Source organism: Phacochoerus africanus, chromosome 3, assembly GCF_016906955.1.
Source record: "Phacochoerus africanus isolate WHEZ1 chromosome 3, ROS_Pafr_v1, whole genome shotgun sequence".
In the NCBI taxonomy this organism is placed as follows: Eukaryota; Metazoa; Chordata; class Mammalia; order Artiodactyla; family Suidae; genus Phacochoerus; species Phacochoerus africanus.
The window spans coordinates 108,804,487-108,824,952 of NC_062546.1; positions in this window are offsets into that span (position 1 = coordinate 108,804,487).

Here is a 20,466-nt window from a genome sequence, read left to right on the forward strand (position 1 = left end):
TATTAGGTGGCTAGTAGGATCCAAATATAATGCATCAAGTACATTGAAATATAAATAATAGAGCATTTTCTGTTTTAAAAAATTATTTAGGTGGAATGCACATGAAAAAATGTCCCTCAAAAATCCTACATGCTTATAATTTTCTTTAGTTATGTGTTCAGACCACATTCCTTCATCATCTATTGTGTGCTGAACAACGTGTGGTACTTAAAGTTTTTTTCTATGAAATTATGGATGGAATGACCTACATCTACTCATGTCTTGAGAATGTATATCGTTAATAATCATAAAAAGGCAGTATCAGCATATGCTTCATTAGTCTCATATCCGTAGAAATATTTATTAGTATAAAAAGTGACCATATGTTCATAAATTGGCAGATAATTCTACTTGAATTCACATATTTTTAATGCAGTTAACAGAAAACTCAACATCTTTTAATCATACTATGTGGACCATACCTTTGGATTTAAATTGACAAAATGTACCCAAATTAGTATCAGCTTCTTTCTTCATATATGTTGGGTCATCAAATTGCTGATGCCGGATGGAAAATCATAAGTCATTACGAGATGGAACACAGTCAGCACTATGATGGCCAGGGTCACACTGCCTGAAATGGAACCATTAATATAATAGCCCATCACTCAAGCTAATAAAATCGGCTCTTATTCTATTCTGTTTCTCAACATGGACCATCAGATCCAAGTTTCCAATTGCTTCATTTCATCACAGTCATACTATTATTAGCCAATACATGAATGGACATAGCAAAAGACATTGTTAGTCAACCTCAACTATTGCACTGTACAAAAAAACCTCAGTAAACTCTTCTCTGGTCTTTGAAACAAATCACTTAGCACAGAGTTTTTGCTTCAGTCATTTGAAAGGCTTCTTATACTATTTCTCCATTTAGAATTTATATAATTCTTTAGATGTGGGACTATTCAGTTAGCTGGGCAATTCATTATTCTACAACATTTTTTTGCTTGTGACTTTAATAACAATTTTAAAGACCTTGAAAATTTGTTTAAAGTAAAATGTATTACCTTAAAAAAAAGCAGAAGCATATTGGAAAAAAAAAAAGACATCTTGTAATGTCAATGCCAATATAATTTTGCTATAGTTTTAAAGAATAAAAAGCTAATGATATACATGGTTAGGAAAATATGGAAATCAAAAAAATTATTTCTCCCTTAATTACTAGCTGTAATTTTTCTTCCACAGATATGCATATCCCTTTAAATATCTCCTATCATTTATGGATTTACTCAACAAATTCGGTTTCTTATGTTTCACGCACTGTTTTTGGTGCTAGGGTTGTGACAGTAAGCAATACATATTTTTGAAATCCTTGTCCTCATGGAGCCTATAATCTTATGGAGAGAAATTGACTATAAACAGTATAAATAAGTCTGTGTGTGTGTGTTAGAGACAGACAGACAGGGAGAGAGAAGGGGGAGAGAGAGAGGAAGGAAACAATTGTAAATATTGTGAAAAAAAAGTAAAATGAGGAATGATGATTTGAAGGTCTTACTGAGAAAGTGATATTTGAGCAAAATCTTGAAGAAGAAAAGGAACCCTATGGAAATCTGGGAAAGAGCTCCAGGCAGAACAAATAACATGTTCAAAAGCTCTGAGAAAAGATCCACCTGGTGGAGGAAAGTGGTGCAAAGGAACTAAGAGAGCTGGAATGGGCAGAATGTGGGCAAGAGGGGAAGAGTACTGAGGAACCACAGAGACACACAGCTGAAGACTACTAAGAGAGTTTAGCTTTTAATCTATGTAAGATGAGAAGCTTTTAAAGGATCTTTTTTTCTGGATGTGGAATATTGGTTGATTTTGAGTAGAGAGGTAAGATGATCCTGGTGTACATTTTAAAAGGACATTCCTGATGGCTATGTGTGGAGAAAGGGAAGAAGCAGGGATACTAGTTAGGAGACTATTGTAATAATGCAGGCAAGAGATGATGATGATTTGGACCAAAATGGTAGAGGAGGCAATAGCAATGTGTGCTTTTACATTCCAAATGTATTCTGAAGGTAATACTGACAGAATTTACTGATGGGTTGGGTCTGAGATGAGAGGTCAAGAAGAGCCACAGATGACTCCAAACCAGGCGGATGGACTGATAATTTATCAAGATAGGGAAGACTAGTAGGAAAAAGTTGAGAAGATTCTGTTTTGGACCCAATGAATTGGAGATTCTTTTAGATGTTGAGTTAGAAATGTCAGATAAACAGCATAAATCAAGAGTCTATCATTTAGATCTTGGTTAGAGATAGGAATTCTCAGCATATAGATGGTATTTAGTTACAAAGCTAGGTGAAATCGCTGAAGGAGCAATTGTGAGTAGAGAAGAAAAAAGGACCAAGGGCTTAGACACAAGTGCCCCAATGTCAAGAAGTCAGGATTCTGAAGAGTGCCCAATGAAGAAGGGTAAACCAAAAAAGGGTGGTTTCCTGGAAATAATGTGGAAGCCGTTTATAAAATGCTGTCCTTATATTGAGGAACCTGAAGATTGTATTGGATTAGCAATGGTGTGTTGGGGAGAAAATCTAACTGAACTTAGTTCAAGAAAATAAGAGAAAAATTGGAAGTAATCTATACAAACCACTCTTTGAAAGAATAATGCTATAAATAGAAACAAAAAATTACATGGCACTTTAAATTAGTAAAGGGAAGAAAATTTTGTTTACTGTAATAACAGAAGGAGTATGTTTGTATTTCTTAAGAATGATTCAATCATTAGGGGGAAATTGATGATTCAAGATAGAAAGAGTTCTGCATAGGTAGGTGAGAGGGCATCACGCTTCATGCAAAAGTGGAGGGAGGAGGCAGTGGAAAGAAGTTGGCACCAACAAGTACCAATGCAGAAAGGGCTGCAGGTAAGTAGAGAGCTTGTGGAAGATCTCTTCTAGCTTCTCCATTCCATTTGAATAGAATAGAAGCATGGTCATCAGCCGACACCAAGGTTGGTGGAGGTTTAAAGATAGAAGTGAGTATATGAAATCGTAGTGGGAAGGGGTGTGAGTAGAGTGAGGAAATAACGTGAGAACTAGCTGGAAGCATGAACATGTCTTTCAGGTTAGTGGTCAGGAATTTAGGATAAGACCCAGTGGTAAGGTGGCATGGTTTCATTCACTCTATTCAGTTTTGCAAATGGAGATACAGAGTAGGCAGAGTTGAGTCTAACAGTGGTTGGAGTTTTGCCGAGGCAATATCAAGAAAATCAAGTGGGGCAAATAAGTTGATGGGATGGGCAAGTGGGTGATAATAGTAGAGTTGTGGAACTTAAACTGGATAAGCAAATGAGGAAGGCAGTTAGAGGCAGAGGAATGGCATTAGGATTGAAAACTTTTAAGCACAGTTGCAGAGTGAGTTCCAATCCACAAAGGAATGAGCTGGAATGAAGGTGAGGTAGGTGCAAAAAAATGCAATGCTTGGAATTGAGATAATGGAAAGATTTCAGTTGTTTGTAATGAAAAAAAGTCAATATTGTGACCATGTAAAAGAGATTGATGAAAGTACAAGAACTTTGGAGCTCAGGATTAAGAGGATAGAATATTGCAAGGACCAGCGGGGGTATCCAAATCACCAGACTATTGATAGGAGTACTGTTGGGAAGTGCATAAACTAGGGTAAAAAAATCTCCAAGGAGTGCAGAAAAGGGCCTGGGGGAGAGTTAGTAGCTTTAAACGGTGATATAACATACTGACGTGATACTCAAAGATAGGGTATTTGAGAAGGGCAGGTGGACATGGTCTATAAGCAGTAATAAAGAAAGAGAGGAATGTTTTATTACTTGACTATTAACTCCCTATGTATACCCATTCATCTACTTACCTTGTTCTACCTATGTACACCTATGCCTCTACTTATTTAGGTACATCTAAGTAAGGGCAGAAATGGGTCTGAGTGGCCTCCCATCCTCAAAGCCAAGGAGGAAGCTGTCTAGAGAACTACTCACAGGCTAATGGGAACCTGGGGTGTTGATCACTGTCTGGACAGTTACAGGGCTTATGCTCACTGTCCAGCTCCTGTGCTACCAGGATGAGGAAAATTACATTGAGAAGGCATGTCATGGTGAGGGCTTGCCAGGTGAAGCAGAGATCAAGACCATCCCCACTCGAAGCCCAAGAGGGTTGGAAGATGGATCCCACAGAAACCTTTCTCTACATGCTGGCCTATTTGCCTCCCTCTTTAATATCATGTCTACCTCCATTGACCTACCTCCCTACTGATTGACTAATATTTTTTTTCACTTATATAAAAGGAATATTTATACCCATTTTCTTACACACGGCCTTTTCCCCCTTAATGTTGATGTTTATTGGCACAGAGATAGCTACTTCATTCTTTTTAACAGCTGCTTCTTCATGAATATGCCAAAATAAATTTACTTGGAACTTTTTCCCAATGATACATTCTTTAGTTGTTTCCAAGTTTTCACTGTTACAAACAATGCTGTAATATATCTCTGTGTATGTTTATATTTAAGAAATTTTGCTGGTATATTTGTGACAGAAATCAGCATCAGTGGGTCAAAGGACATGTGCATTTATTTAAAGTTTGCATTATATATATATATTTAATATATATATAATTAATTCCCTTCTAGTGAGATTATACAAATTTATACTTCTATTGACAGTGAATGAGAGAGCTATTTTCCTTACCCCCGCACTCTCACCAATATTAGTTTTCAAGCATTTTCAATCGCTACCAAGCTGGTAAAAGGGAAAGTTGCTTCTCATTTATTTTTATTTGACTTTGGACTAAAACCACTCTATTTTCACCTGTTTCTTAAACATTAGAATTATTCTGTTCCTATATATTGTCTTTTCCTAGGTTTTTTTTTTTTTTGTACTTTAGAAATTAAATCAATCATCTGGTGATGGACATTTGGGTTGTTTCCATGTCTTGGCTATTGTGAATAGTGCCGCAATGAACACGCGGGTGCATGTGTCTTTTTTTAAAGAAAGTTTTGTCCGGATATATGCCCAAGAGTAGGATTGCTGGGTCATATGGTAGTTCTATGTATGGTTTTCTAAGGTTCCTCCATACTGTTCTCCATAGTGGTTGGACCAGTTTACATTCCCACCAACAGTGCAGGAGGGTTCCCTTTTCTCCACACCCCCTCCAGCACTTGTTATTTGTGGACTTATTAATGATGGCCATTCTGACTGGTGTGAGGTGGTATCTCATGGTAGTTTTGATTTGCATTTCTCTAATAATCAGTGATGTTGAGCATTTTTTCATGTGCTTGTTGGCCATCTGTATATCTTCCTTGGAGAAGTGTCTGTTCAGGTCTTTTGCCCATTTTTCCATTGGGTTGTTGGCTTTTTGCTGTTAAAAACTTTTAATTTTGACTGTTGTAGATTCACATGCAGTTATAAAAATAATAACAGAGAGATTCCCCTATACCTTTTACACAGTTTCTCGAGTGGTAACATCATTCAAGATTGTACTTCAGTATCACAACTAGGATATTGACATTGATATAATGTTGCACATGTGAAACCTATATAATGTTATAAATCAATGCTATTTCAATTTTAAAAAAAGAATATAGCTTTGCTAATTTTTGATTATTTTTCTGTTATGGTAACCATTTTTCTTGTGATTGATTCAAATATTTTTTAAGTTAAGAAAATTATCTTTTCAAACATATTAAATATGTTTTCTCCTAGATTTTCATTTGGCTTTTGATTTTATGTATACCATTCCTGGCTATTTTTTTTTCAATCTTTTCTTTATGTCTTCTGGATTTTGCATCCTATTTGGAAAACCTTATTAATTCATAAATGTTTACCTTCTACAATTTATATGTTTCCATTTTTCACATTTAATTTTTAATCCACTTGAGATTTGTTTTGCTGTAAAGAAGTAGGTAAGAGTCTGGATTTTTTTTCTCAAATAGTTAACCAGATATTTCTATCCCATTTATTTCTAATATTACTAAGGTTATAATCCAAATTTCTATATGCTCTTGTGTTTATTTCCAGATTTGTACTGATCTTTCTTATCATATCTTTTCCAGTAGCAAACTCTTAATTATTGTACCATTGAGATATATTTTACTGTATGATTCATGATATCACCAGGTGCTGCTCATTGCTCCTCCTCAAAGATTCTTCTAGCAATTTTTGAATACTTATTCTTTAATCTAAAATCTTTAGGATCACTTTATCAAATTTTTAAAAATATTTTTAATGACTCAATGAATTTTACATTTATAGTTGCACAACAATCATCACAACCAAATTTTATAGCATTTCCATCCTAAACCTTCAGTGTATCCCCCCAAACCCCAACCTGTCTCATTTGGAAAACATAAGTGTTTCAAAGTCTGTGAGTCAGTATCTGTTCTGCAAAGAAGTTCATTGTGTACTTTTTTTTATATTCCACATGAAAGTGATAGCATTTGATGTTGGTGTCTCATTGTCTGACTGACTTCACTTAGCATGATAATTTCTAGGTCCATCCATGTTGCTGCAAATGCCCTTATTTCTTTCCTTTTAATGGCTGAGTAATATTCCATTGGGTATAAGTACCACATCTTCTTTATCCATACCTCTGTCGATGGACATTTAGGTCATTTCTATGTCTTGGCTATTGAAAATAGTGCTGCAATGAACATTGGAGTACATGTGTCTTTTTGAGTCATGGTTTTCTCTGGCTAGATGCGCAGGAGTGGGATTGCTGGATCAAGTGTAATTCTATTTTTAGTTTTCTGAGGAATCTCCATACTGTTTTCCACAGTGGTTGCACAAATTTACAATTCCACCAACAGTGTAACAGGGTTCCTATTTCTCCACACCCTCTCCAGCACTTCTTGTTTGTAGACTTTTGGATGATGGCCATTCTGGCTGGTGTAAGGTGGTACCTCATAGTGGTCTTGATTTGCATTTCTCTAATACTTAGTGATGTGGAACATCTTTTCATGTGTTTTCGGGACATCCATATGTCTTCTTTGGAGAGTTGTCTGTTTAGATCTTCTGCCCATTTTTTGATGGGGTTGTTTGGTTTTTTTGGTATGGAGCTGCAGAAGGTGTTTATAAATTTTGGTTAAAAATATTGATTTTTTTAAAATTTTTATGGAATTACTGTCAGATTCACAGATAGAGTTGAGGAAAACCCATACCTTTGTGCTATACAATATTCCTATTTGTGTGCACTCCAGGTTTTATAATTTGCTTGTTCTCATCTGAGTTCTTCAGTAGAATTTTAAGTTTTTCTGATATAGGCCTTACACATTTATTTGTTTGTACTTAATTTACAAGCACAAGCATATAGGCATCATTCCTAGTATTTGCTTGATCAATAATAGAAGAGCAGATAAAAAGAAAATTTCATACTCAGAGGCCATCAAACTCATACATTAGTTTGCTTGATAGATAGTGGACTATTGTTTCAATATCTAAACTACTAATTCCTAGAAGCTAATATTTTGCCCATGTTTTTGTGAGTAGCAAGTTGTACAAGATCCAGAAGGTAAATTAAAGAAACAGATTCTGCATGTTTTCAGAAGTAGGAGTACCTGAAGTGAGCATCTTCATTTCATAAAAAGAATAAGTTGTAAAAATAAAATATGCTAGGGTGGATAATCATCTATAATGTTAACAGTCCAATTGCTTGTCATGTAGAGGAAGGTTGTGCTTTAATTAAGCAATAAGACATGGCAGAGTGTGAATTATGGAGTAATAATTCTTGTCTACTGTATTGTTAGACAAGAGGCCGAGGGCCAAGCATCATTGCATACACCATGCATAAATTATTACACTGTAATTTAAATCTAGAGCGTTAGAGAATAATTCTAAAATATTTTTCAAATGACTTGGCAAAATGAAAGATATAGGTTGAATACATTTCTTATATTCTGAGTTAGAGGGTCTCTACTATAGTGCTGTAAAGTGAAGAGGCTGAAGAAGGAGTTCCTATTGTGGCTCAGTGGGTTAAGAATCTGACATAATATCCATAAGGATGCAGGTTCAATCCCTGGCCTCATTCAGTGGGGAAAGGATGCAGCATTGCCATAAGCAAGTTGCAGCATAGGTTGCAGATGCAGCTTGGATCTTGTGTGGCTGTGGGTGTGGCATAGGCTGCCAGCTCCAATTCAACCCCTAGCCCAGGAACTTTCATATGCCATGGGGGCAGCCCTAAAAAGAAAAAAAAAAAAGAAAGAAAAAAGGCTAAAGGAAAGAATTTATTTGATCAGGAATATAGCAAGAAATTACAGCAAAGTTGGGTTCATAGTTGATTACTCTCTAAATAGTATTTTATAGAGGAGGTTTCTGGCAAGATGGTACATTAGTATGAACCTCCCTCCTCCCCCTTCATGCTTAGGAAAAAAACGGTAGAAGCTAAGTTTTCAGAAATTTTAAGAGGAATTCTTTTAGGCTTTATTTTTCCTTTGCACAGCAATGCTAACTAACAAATAATTCTAACATAAATCTTCCGGAAAAACATGCATCTCCCTGCAAGAACTTGGCAAATGATGGAGCTACTTTACAGAATTTTGGGTCTTTTTAAAATCAGTTGATTTGTAATCCTAATGCTTTCCCCATAACATAACATTTTGAAAGTCCTCTTTTGTGAAGACATAAAAAAAAGATCTCTTATCACAAGAAAACACATTGTTTGAAATACTGCTTTTTTAAAAAATAAAAAAGGAAAACTAATTTTTTGCCCATTCAAAAGGAAAATGTTTGAGGGCGAGTATGTGATTGTAATAAAGAGAATGTCTACTTGCTTTTCATCTGCAGAGCACTCTGGCTAGCAGTGTTTCAAAAGATGATCTCTTTTTAAAGTTATTATGGTTTTGTGCTTTTATGGCCAATATTGTATACTTTTAAGATGGTTGATGTATTAACAAGTTCTTCTTATTTTGTGAATATATAGCAAGATGAAAGTTCTATATTGCAACTTCAGACCATTAATTTTGTCTCAGGTTCTCCTTTAAATTAATATATTTCATCACCAAATTTGACTATTTCTAGAAATATGATAACCAGGAAGAGCTTAATATACAGATCAAATATATGTTTAAAGGGTTCCAGAAATACCCATCTGCCCAAAATATGCCTTTTACTGTCTTATCAAGGACCACTAATTATTTACATCTCTGGATTAATGTTTTGGTCTTGAATTGTCCCTTATTAAATTAAAATCCCTCTCAAGTCAATGACACAGAACCCAGTTATCAAGTTTGTTTATTTGCTAAAGTAATAGATTTAGGTTATATGTTTTTCTTTCATCCATAACAGAAAGCAGAAAGTAAATGAGACATTGGAAAGAAATTATTTTAATGAATATGAGACAAGAAATTTTCCAGCCCTGAAACTTGGACTAGGTGTTACTGTGACAAATCCTTAGCTACTGGAAGGTGTCTTGAAAGCACACAAATTTCATGGTCACAGCGTATAATAACCCTAAGAAAATGAAGCAGAACAATTAGTTCTTTATTCAAGAATGGAACATGTTTTATTTGGTGCCTAATATGTGTCTTAAATGATGAAAAAGTTTGGGAAAGCCAAGGAAAATGTATCTTTAGTATTTATGGTTTTACCCATTGTATTAGGTCCATAGGTCTATTACAGCAATTAAATAAAACAATTTTTAGCACTTTTTCCTTGTTTCTATTTAACCAAGTTAGGCAGATTGACTTTTCTACTCAGTGGCTATAAGTGATTCTTTTTCCAGAATATAGCTCAATAGACTTTTACTCCAAAATTGTTAGCATGGGAAACACAAACTCTCAGTTCTTCTCCAAGATTTATTGTGTTAGTTTGGGCAACCCATATGACAGGTAGTTTTCAGAAAGTGTAGCAGAACCTTGAAGAATTATCTTTATAAGATCATGATGTAAAATTATGCTGTTAGCTTGGAACAAGGGTCAATATGTGACAAGGCTAAATGAAAAAATGCCTATATATTTTTAGAGAAGGATTACCAATTGCCTCATTTTAACTTTTATACTAGCATGCCCTTGATTTAGCCTCTATCTAATTCTACAGAGATATAATTATTTTAAAATATTTTAGAATGTAGTGATTTATGAAAATAATCATTTCACTGGGTAGTTGCTTTTTGGGTCTACAAACTTGTTCAAATAGGCATCATGTCTAAGTGTTAGCTGGTCATATCACTCAGTAGGATGATAAAAATCACTTTTTATAGGTTTAAGTTTATTAGGATAAATTATTAGCATGAATTTTATGAGAAGCTCAAGGCTAGGGATTCATTATCTCACCAATATTCACAATAACACTGAAAGATTAGTGCTAATTTAGAGATTAAGAAATGGAAGTTTAAGGAGATCCTCAGAAAGTAAGAGATGAATTTGATCTTCTAACCCAAAACTATGATTTGACAGCCAAAATTATTTTAAGTGAATCATATTGTCTCCTGCAGAACTTAAAGAATCAGAATATTTTTAAATATGGAACTAATCATCACAAAGTTCTTTAAAAAAGGCTGTGATCCAGGACTATTAAATTTTATCCACTGCCCACTCAAGGAACCTTCTCCTCACATGCTGTTTTGGATTGCCTCTCTGCTCCAGAACCCATCACACATATTCAGAAGCACAATAGCCAGAAGTAAGCTCTGGAGTAATAGTCATGGGTACCAGCCGCATCATACCAAAGACCAACAGTCAATTCTATAGAAAGGACCCCATGGTCAGAGCCATGGAGCAAGCCCCTGATTTTTCCTCACCCCAGTTTAGTTTCATTCTGTTAGATTAATTGGTGTCACACACTGTCTTTGTGTTGGAGTGGGGTTGAGAGTTTTGATTGAGTATTTCTGTCATGATCTTTTGGGAAAAAATACTGACCTCTAAATAAAGGACAGATAGAAAAGAAACCCAGAACTAGTATCATAACATTTTGCAAGTGCCTGAGCATACCTCTTTAAGTGTAGCTATGTGTCTTTGGTAATCCATCAACTTGAATCCTGTGTCATTCCTAACATCATGTTCATGCTTTTTGTTTCAATTTTCTTCACCAGAATGGCTGTTTTCAGGTCTTAGACTTAAGAGCAACATCCTGGACTAATATTCCTAATTTCTCTCCCACATAGGCAGTTGGTTTTGATATTCCCAACCTCAGGCTGTACCCAACTATGATTCACTGCACCACAGCAGTGCAGCAGACATGAGTCCTCATTTCTGGCAAGGTCATTCATCATATAAGTTCTTGAATTCCTTGTTACTACATTTGGGTATAAAGTGGAATGAAGGTACCCATCAAGACCAAAACAGAGAAAATTATACTTATTCTCTCAAACTATAATGTTATTTTATTTTTTGGAGGAAGAATTATTAACCACATAGCCCAGTTTTATTTTCTCAAACCCCTGCTGCATAGACAGCACAAAACAGAGTAAAATTATGAAAAAAATAAAATCAACTGTTGTTAGAAATTGCTACTTTTGCCTCCAGAACAGAAACAAAAATCCTATCTTTTAAAACCAGAGTATATAATATAACCAAGAAAAAAAAAAGAGTACTGAAAAAAAAAATAAGAAACTAAAAATAGCTCAGTGGCAATTTAATAACTGACAAGACTTATACCATCTGCTGGAAAGAGCTTAAAACCTTTACCTGCTGCCTCTCACATGATAGAGATTTAGAGTTCAGAGCTGAAAGTTAACATCTGATGTGGAAGTAGGTGAACATGATTCATCTGCAAATGCATTTCTCTGCTTAATAAGTATTAAACTCTTCTGTTAGAAGAAATAAGAGTCCCCGAGATTTGCAATGTAAGAAAATAAGACACAAAGGACAGGAAATAATGAAAATCCTTGTGTACAACTAGCTCTAGGACACCTGAAAAGACTCAGATGTGCACCTGGGCGTCAGTGAACTACAGGTCAGGTGTTCTTCACACAGAAATACTTTGAAAATGAGGAGAGTGGTTGGGTTCCTATATAATCAGCCACTGTCAAAGCATAAAAGAAAAATAATCTACCCCCCTGAAATCAAGAGCAGAGGCAGCCTATGCCATTGGATCTCCTCTCTTGGATTCCCCTCCCAGTTCTCCATAATTCAAAACAGGCAGGCAGCAGGCTGTACAGATGGAGACGCAACAGCCAGAGTCCGCATGGAGCATTATAGATCTGGCTAGTTGTCTAGTTAACAGTCAGCTATTTTTGGATAATACCCACAGTTGTTTTACAGAAGTGAAAAAAAAAGATGAATTTATCCTGAGTTCTGTATATAAAAATATTTGTAGAGCTTGGTGCTTGGGCCAAAGCCATTTTTCTCACCTGTAGATGGCTTGTTGATTACTCAGATTGATTTCCTTTGCAAGCGACAGCAAAGGGACTCCGTTGAAATGATATTGGGGGTCATATGAGTGGCATATTTCTGGGACCACAATTTTAGGTCCCAGAAAGAAATGCTTTAGGCCCTAGTTATTATTTTCACAGACTTTTGTTTTTGACCTTGAACAAGCAGGTTGCCTCAGAAGTTTAGAGATGTCCTTGTATGTCATACCATCACAAGGTACACAGGAGGCGATGTGTTACATCTGGACTTGTTCATCAAAATGATGGACTGGGGGTCCTCAGCCAGCAGGCTACACCGGGGAAAGTTCTTCAGTTAATGGAATTTGGGGGTTTAATGAGGCTTGATTCATTTATGTAGTGAAACGATGTGGGGAAAGGAAGCAACCATATAAAATTGACAAGCATATTCCTTGTAAAACCCTTTTTATAGACATAGTTAATGTTGGCAGATATGAAGCTATCTGTGAAGCTATAAATCACTTTACTAATCACAAATCTTCAATCTAGTCACCAGACCAACAATCACAATAGCATATTTGACAAAAACTTGAAGTTTTTGGTGCTCACTGTAACACCTTTCAAGAGATGACAACAACATGTTGTTATTACTGACTGTCTACCCCTTGCCAGTACCGTGTTCTATATTCTCAATGATTTGCATGTATATGTATTTAGATATGCACACACATACACATAAAATTATATAATCTTGCTCTCAAATTGTTTGTAATATACTAGAGAGAAGAAGACCCGTGCAAGGTAACCACTTCTTATAAGAAAAGCACAAATAACAAGCTTTAGAAAATCCAGTAGAGAGAGAACACACTTGGGTAGAGAAATGAGAAAATGTTTCATGGATAAGAAAGATTGTGAAATCTGCCTTCACAGGATGGATAACCTTTCAAGTGGTAAAGAAGGGAAGGACATTCCATGAAGAAGTAGCATTAACAAAGGAATAATCATGGGAATTTATCAAATATGTTTAATAAAGCATCATTAAGCTAGTCTCCAATCTAAGCAGAACAAGGCTTAGATTGGGAGGTGATTAGATTAATCCTGGAAAAGTAAACAGAACCATATTCTAGAGGACCATGGGTGGCAGGTTCTTATGACCACAGTCATGATCTGCATTTCAGAATCAGACAGTTATAAGGAGTTTCTACTTGTCCCATAGCCATCCATGTCAGCATTTTGATCCCATTATTAGCCAAGACACTTAATTAATCTTATCTGCAAGCCCCAGAAAATCAAGCTGTTAATGGATATGGGCCAAGGAGTAACACTACCCTTGATTTTTGTTACCTTTCCAAAGGCACTATCAAGGTCATATGTTTTGCTATATTTTTTTTTTGGTCATATTTTTTTAGGGCCGCACCTGTGGCATATGGAGGTTCCCAGGCTATGGGTCAAGTTGGAGCTGTAGCTGGCGGCCTACACCACAGCCACACCAATGCCAGATCCGAGCTGCATCTGCGACCTACACCACAGCTCATGGCAACACCAGATCCTTAACCCACTGAGCGAGGCCAGGGATTGAACCTGCATCCTCATGGATACCAGTCAGATTCATTTCCACTGAGCCACAATGGGAACTCCTATTTTGCTAGATTTTAGAAAGTCAGCTCTCAGGTGCAAACCTGGGTGTCTTCTTGTTGCCAGTGAGTGCTTCCCAGTTTCTCCTGCCTCAAATTTGAGGCCCAGCCTGGTGATAGTTTTTGGATAATGCTATTGCTCAGGTGCAGAAAAATTAGGGTGATGATGTCCTTGGCCTTTCCACACACCCTAGATACCAGTTTTTGTTCATTGCTTTTTATTCTGATGCTAATTATGAGGGGAAATAAAAAGCAATTACTCCTAATGTTATACCTGGTTCTTCACAGTTCAGTTACTTGTATTCAGTTCATTTATTTGTCTTATTGTGAACTTTTTTAAGCTTCTAAAAGTATTAGTTTTGTGCAGGTCCTTTCTTTTTTATAGTCTTCCATTTTTTGTTTTGTTCTGTTTTGTGTTTTGGATGCACATGTAGCATGTGCAAGTTCCTGGGCCAGGGATCAAACCCATACTGCAACTGCAACCTAGCCCACTGCTTCAGCAACATCGGATCCTTAACCCGCTGAACCACACAGAAACTTCCTAGTCTTGTCTTTTTTTCACTCAATAAAATATAAATGAGGAAATGGTTTTCCCAGTATAATATGATTCTAGAAAATAAACTCAGATTTTTCTAGTCATAAATCAATCATATCCTTGAATACTAAGAAGTTTGAGTCAGCCAATAGAAAATTCATATATATACACTATGCTAGATGGCTTGAAGTGGGAGTTCCCATTGTGGCTCAGCTGGTTACCAACCTGACTAGTGCCCATAAGGATGAAGGTTCAATCCCTGGCCTCACTCAGTGGGTTAAGGATCTGGCATTGCCGCAAGCTGAGGCTAGGTCACAATGAGGCTCAGATCCTGCATTGCTATGGCCCTGGCATAGGCTGGCAAATTTAGCTCCAGTTCAACCCCTAGCCTGGGGACTTCCATATGCCATGGGCACGGCCCTAAAAAGACAAACAAAAAAAAATTAAAAATTAAAAAAAAGCTAAAGTGGCCATTCAGAAATCATACAAAATATTTACATTCATTACCTTAAATCAGTGTTTTTGACGAAAATTGAGCAACTTTTAACCCAAACATGTATCCCAAAAGAGATACTACAGCATGTGTGGCCGAGTGATATCAATGTATAAAACTCTGTCACTTTATCCTTTGTGAGGCTGATCCCCAGCCCCACAGGTCCTCTGAGGACTGTTGTGAGGATAGACTGCAATGTGTGATAGCATGGGGTCAATCCAGTTTTGGTGGATCTTAATGAGTTCAATCCTGGTGGTGTTGATGAGACTGCCTGGATCTCTCTCCTTTGTGATGGAGGAATATCATGCCTGAGTGCAGTTCCTTCTTTAATGAGTGAACAATAGACTAATTGTCATCTCTGGTGTCTATCACCACATTGGCTGCAATGGAGACCTTTCTTGGGAAATATCTAATACCTAGATGCTCCTCAGTGAGAGCCTGTAAGCCAGAAGGTTGGGGGGGAGCTCTCTGTCTTTAACAGATCATGGAAAGACAGTCAATGGTTGTGAAGCTCTCCCAGCTTAGGGTTGCTAGGGGAAGAACCTGCTACTGTCTCTCCCCCTGTGTTTTCTCTAGTCAAGAAATAACCAATTCTGGAAATTCTCATGTGGCCCAGCAGGTGAAGTATCCAGCATGGCCACAGCTGTGGTGCAGGTCACAGCTCTGGCACTGGTTTGATCCCTGGCCTGGGAACTTCCGCATGCTGTGGGCACAGCCAAAAAAAAAGAAATAACCAATCTTCTGCTCAGTTCTTCTGGTGAAACAAAATATGTGTTCCCTTTCCTTTTTCAGCAGAATAAGTAAGGAGAAAAGCAGCTACAACTTGAAGAGGGAGAAGGAAAAGTGCTGTTTCCTTTGGGTTTGGTTCCCCATTGATACACTTCAGTATTATTTCTTTAGCAAATAGATACATTTCTCTGAATTTTTTTTAATCAAAAGAATGGAGCTCATCCCTCTCTTAAGAAAAAAAAAATGGAAGCCTATGAAACAAGTGCTGTTGGCAGGGTGAAATTGCATGCTGTGTGTTTCAAGGTGGTCTATGCAGGCAACAGGAGTAATAGAAATGATTAAACCCTGTCGGATGGGGTTAAGTTGGGAGCTTTCTTGCCTCCTAACAGGCTGTGACAGTCGAGTGGCACTGAAGCAGAACAAACGACAGTGGCAGTTTGCTGTGAACAGTGCCACTGTCAAAGCCACTGTACAAAAGCAAATGTTGGGGATAACAGCCAGTAAAGTTTGCAACCTGACTGCTCAAATGCCAATGGCCATGATGTCTTCACAGTAAACTCTGGGTTATTGTCCCCATCTGGGGCTTTCCGCTATTATGCTTCGGACTGCCCAGGTCTTCCTGTGCTCTGGCTATTGTCAACTTTCCATGTTATAACAAAGCCTACTTCCTTTGCAAAAAGCACTGACCCATCCTCTCATAACCCATGTGGAACACTAACACTCCTAGACTAACCTGTAAGCCAAGTATGCGTAGAGTTTACCATGTTTCTGTCTGGAGTAATTGGACACCATCCATAAAGAGAAAGGCCGTCCCCATGTGAAATCCAATTCCAATTATGTGGATGCAAGAATAGGTTACAGTGCCGATGTAAATCTGCCATCACAAATGGGGTGAAATACTTCACACCCAAAGCTGAAACAGTGAACTTAGCATTGTCACCAGTTTCTTGAAAAGTTGAAAAAAAAAAATAACTTTACACCCATGTGGCTTCACAGGTTTTTATTAGAAGCCACAATAGACACTTTTCACCAGTGGTAAATGAGAAGCCTTTCAACATTGTAATAACACAGGGAGGGTTTCTCAGCCTCTGTCCTCCTCCGGGAATTTTCCCAGTGAGTTCCCGTAGGCTGGAGAGATGAGAAGTTTGCCCACGGTGTTTCTATCACACAAGCTTGATTTTAGCATTGCACACTGTCATATTTTTCGGGTGTGGGGGAGTCCAACAGAAAGGATGTAATTCAAATCTACAGTTTGCAGGGTGCTTTTTGTCTTACCTCTTATGAGGTCAAATCAGCCAGGAGTCATACATAGAAGGTAGGAAATCTCAGATCCTAACATCGGTTTTTCTCTCCAAGAAACCTAACCGGATAGGCTCCATGTGTGCTGTACATGCTGGTGCTCGCAGCACAAGAATGGTTATATCTCATTAGTAAAAGTAATGACCATGAATTGATAAAAGACCTCTTGAAGGAAAAACCATCTCCACATACCTCTGTACCTACAATAATTCATAAGATCTGTGATTTAGAAGTTTCATCTTCCTTAACCTGCAGCTGAAGAGGCAAACACAATCATTCTACTTTTTACTGTTAGGAAAGGGAACCTATATTTTTAAAAGAGTAGTAAATTAGCTAGTGCTGGAAGCATCTATTTTCTCGCCTTCATCACTGCCAGATCCCTCTGTTTGCTTTGATCTACGATTTGCAAGCTACCATTATTATTTATGTGTTCTACAATTACGACCAGTGACACCTCCCCTTCTCCAGCCCTAAGCCACAAATATGAAAGGAATGAATGCTGTTTATTGTGACAGTCTGCTTTTTGTCGGGAAACAATGACAAACGATACCATTGACGACGGCTCACTACTGTTTTTACTACTGCTCCCCAGCTCACTTCTTGAGTGTTCTCCAGAATTGACAATAGATGGACTCAGATAAAAATGCCTAGTGAGAATCTGTTGCATTCATTTACCTCCCAATGAGCTCTTTGGGGGACATTTATTGGATTAAAAAACAGAAGGCCCAGCAGTGTCAGGGCATTTTAAGGATTTTGTGTATTTTTGGAGGGGAAGAGGGAGCTTTCCTAGCTTAATGAAGTTCTCTAACCTCTAATGTACTTAGCTTTTAAAATGTATTTAATTTTGAAATCACGCAGTCTGCAGATAATGTGAAGAGAGAATGCAGATCAGAGCTGTTTATGAATTTTTGGTAAAATTTCTATTTCCTCAGCCTGGGAACTTTTAGCAGAGCAGCGATCTGCTAAAATCACTGGAAGGACCAAAATGCGTGAGGTCTTCCAAAAGGCCTAGACTAATTGGCTTTTTAAGCTGCGTTAAGATGACACGTTTACTAGATAATTGCACCTTATGGAACAGAACAGATTAATAAATAAAAGAGTCACTACAATTTTGGGTATGCCCACTTATTGTGACAGCCAGCCTTCCTTGTCTGATGTCACTAGTCAGAAAAAATTACTAAAAGCCAGCACCTATCTCTGGTCGCAAGGAGAGATTGCGATTAGGAACATAACGTTCTGCTTCCTCTTGTTTTTGGTTGTTTGTGAAAAAAAAAAAAAAAATAGCACACTCTGAAATTCCACTCTTAAAGAAGTAAAATTTAGGGAGTTCCCATTTTGGCTCAACAGGTTACCAACCTGCCTGGTATCTGTGAGGATGTGGGTTTGATCCCTGGCCTCACTCAGTGGGTTAAGGATCATGCGTTACCATAAGCTGTGATGTAAGTCGCAGATGTGGCTCAGATCTAGCGTTGCTGTGGTTGTGGTGTAGGCCAGTGGCTGCAGTTCTGATTGCACCCCTAGTCTGAGAACTGCTGTATGCCACAGATGCAACACTAAAAGAAAAGAAAGAAGAAGTAAATATTTTTTAAAAAGAAGTTTTCTCCCAAATTATTTTAAATAACACATTTAAAAATCAGTACTCTAGGAGTTCCCGTCGTGGCGCAGTGGTTAACGAATCCGACTAGGAACCATGAGGTTGCGGGTTCGGTCCCTGCCCTTGCTCAGTGGGTTAAGGATCCGGCGTTGCCGTGAGCTGTGGTGTAGGTTGCAGACACGGCTCGGATCCTGCGTTGCTGTGGCTCTGGCGTAGGCCGGTGGCTACAGCTCCGATTGGACCCCTAGCCTGGGAACCTCCATATGCCGCGGGAGTGGCCCAAAGAAATAGCAAAAAGACAAAAAAAAAAATCAGTACTTTCTCCATTGCTTAAAAAAACTCATACCTTACAAAAATTGTTTAATTTGTATTCTTTGATATAAAATGTTTTACCAGGAGCTCTTAAATATTTGAAATATAGCTTAACCATTTAAAGTCCACTGCATCTTAAGTTACCTTGCAGAATTTTCATTTCTTGGGGGAGGTAGGTTGAAAATACAAAATGAATTCAAAGAAAGTTGATGAACCCAATAAGAATAAGAATGAAGAAAATGACAAAACCAACTAATGTATTAGTTAATTATTCAAGGAGGTTGAATAGATCATTCAAGGTGTTGCTGTGACTGTGGTGTCGGCTGGCATCTACAGCTCTGATTCAACCCCTAGCCTGGGAACCTCCATACGCTTGGGTTCAGCCCTAAAAAGAGAAGGAAAGGAAGGGAGGGAGGGGAATTCAAGGCTGTAATGATTAAACAGAACAAAAGGGGTATTTTGGAAATAGAAAACTTTCTATTCACAAGGTGAAGAAATGTAAAAATTTTTGAACCATGCAATGTAGCTGTGGAAAACATAATGCAAACTCTCCCAGAAGTATAGTTGGATAAAACCACATGATTTTACACACAGATTTGGTGTGTAAAATTCTGAAAGAGTTGTAATTAAGTAGTATGAAAAAAGCAATAGTGTGTGTATCATAATACAATCAGGTGCGTGTGTGTGTGTGTGTGTGTGTGTAGATAGACATCAGATGGATAAAATGATACTTAATAAACAATTATATTACGTTTACTATGAGCTAGGTACTCTTTTAAGGTTTGACTTCGTTCATTGAATTTTCATAATAGCTTTTTACTGATGGAGAAACTGAGGCACCAATTAGGTATCTCGTTCAGGACTATATAGCAGAGAATAACACAGCAGGACTTAGACCAACTGCTCTGACTCTAGGGCCAATGGTTTTAAGACTCTTAGACATCATGCCTCTTACATAGAATATGTTGTCTCTTATTCCATTGAAAAAAATGTAAAACAACTCATGAATTGGTTGGGACAAACTTAAATTCCAAAACATAGAGATTTGTAGATGTTTCCTGACCATAATTCAGTAAAACCAGAAGTCACCAACAAAAGATTTCCTCTTCCTCCCCCCAAATTTCCATGTTCATGTTTAAAAACCTGTTGTAATTAATTCCTGGATCAAACGAGGATCCCAAAAACCAAGATTAAGGATAATTTAGCAATTACATATACCATAATTATTCATCCTAATACATGACACTTCACTCACTACTCTATTGTTTTTTAAATTGCTAATAAAATTTCTAAATATTCTCCCTAATTCTTTTCATTTCTAGTCACTGAGTTACATCTATGTTGAATTTAATAGATTGCAATTGGATAATTTCCCTCTGTTAATGCAGAATTAATTTTATATCTTTGTAAGTATATATTATTTGTAGTTTAATTTCTCCTAAGTTGGATCCATTATGGTTATGATCGTGGGATGTGCGCCCTAAAACTTGTAACAAGTCCAATTCCAGAAGTCATATTATAGCTTCAAGGGTGGAGGCGGGGCCCCTAGTCACCACCAAGAAGTTTGATGATAAATAGGATGCAGCAAATTGGACCAATGCTTTATGGTTTCTTATGA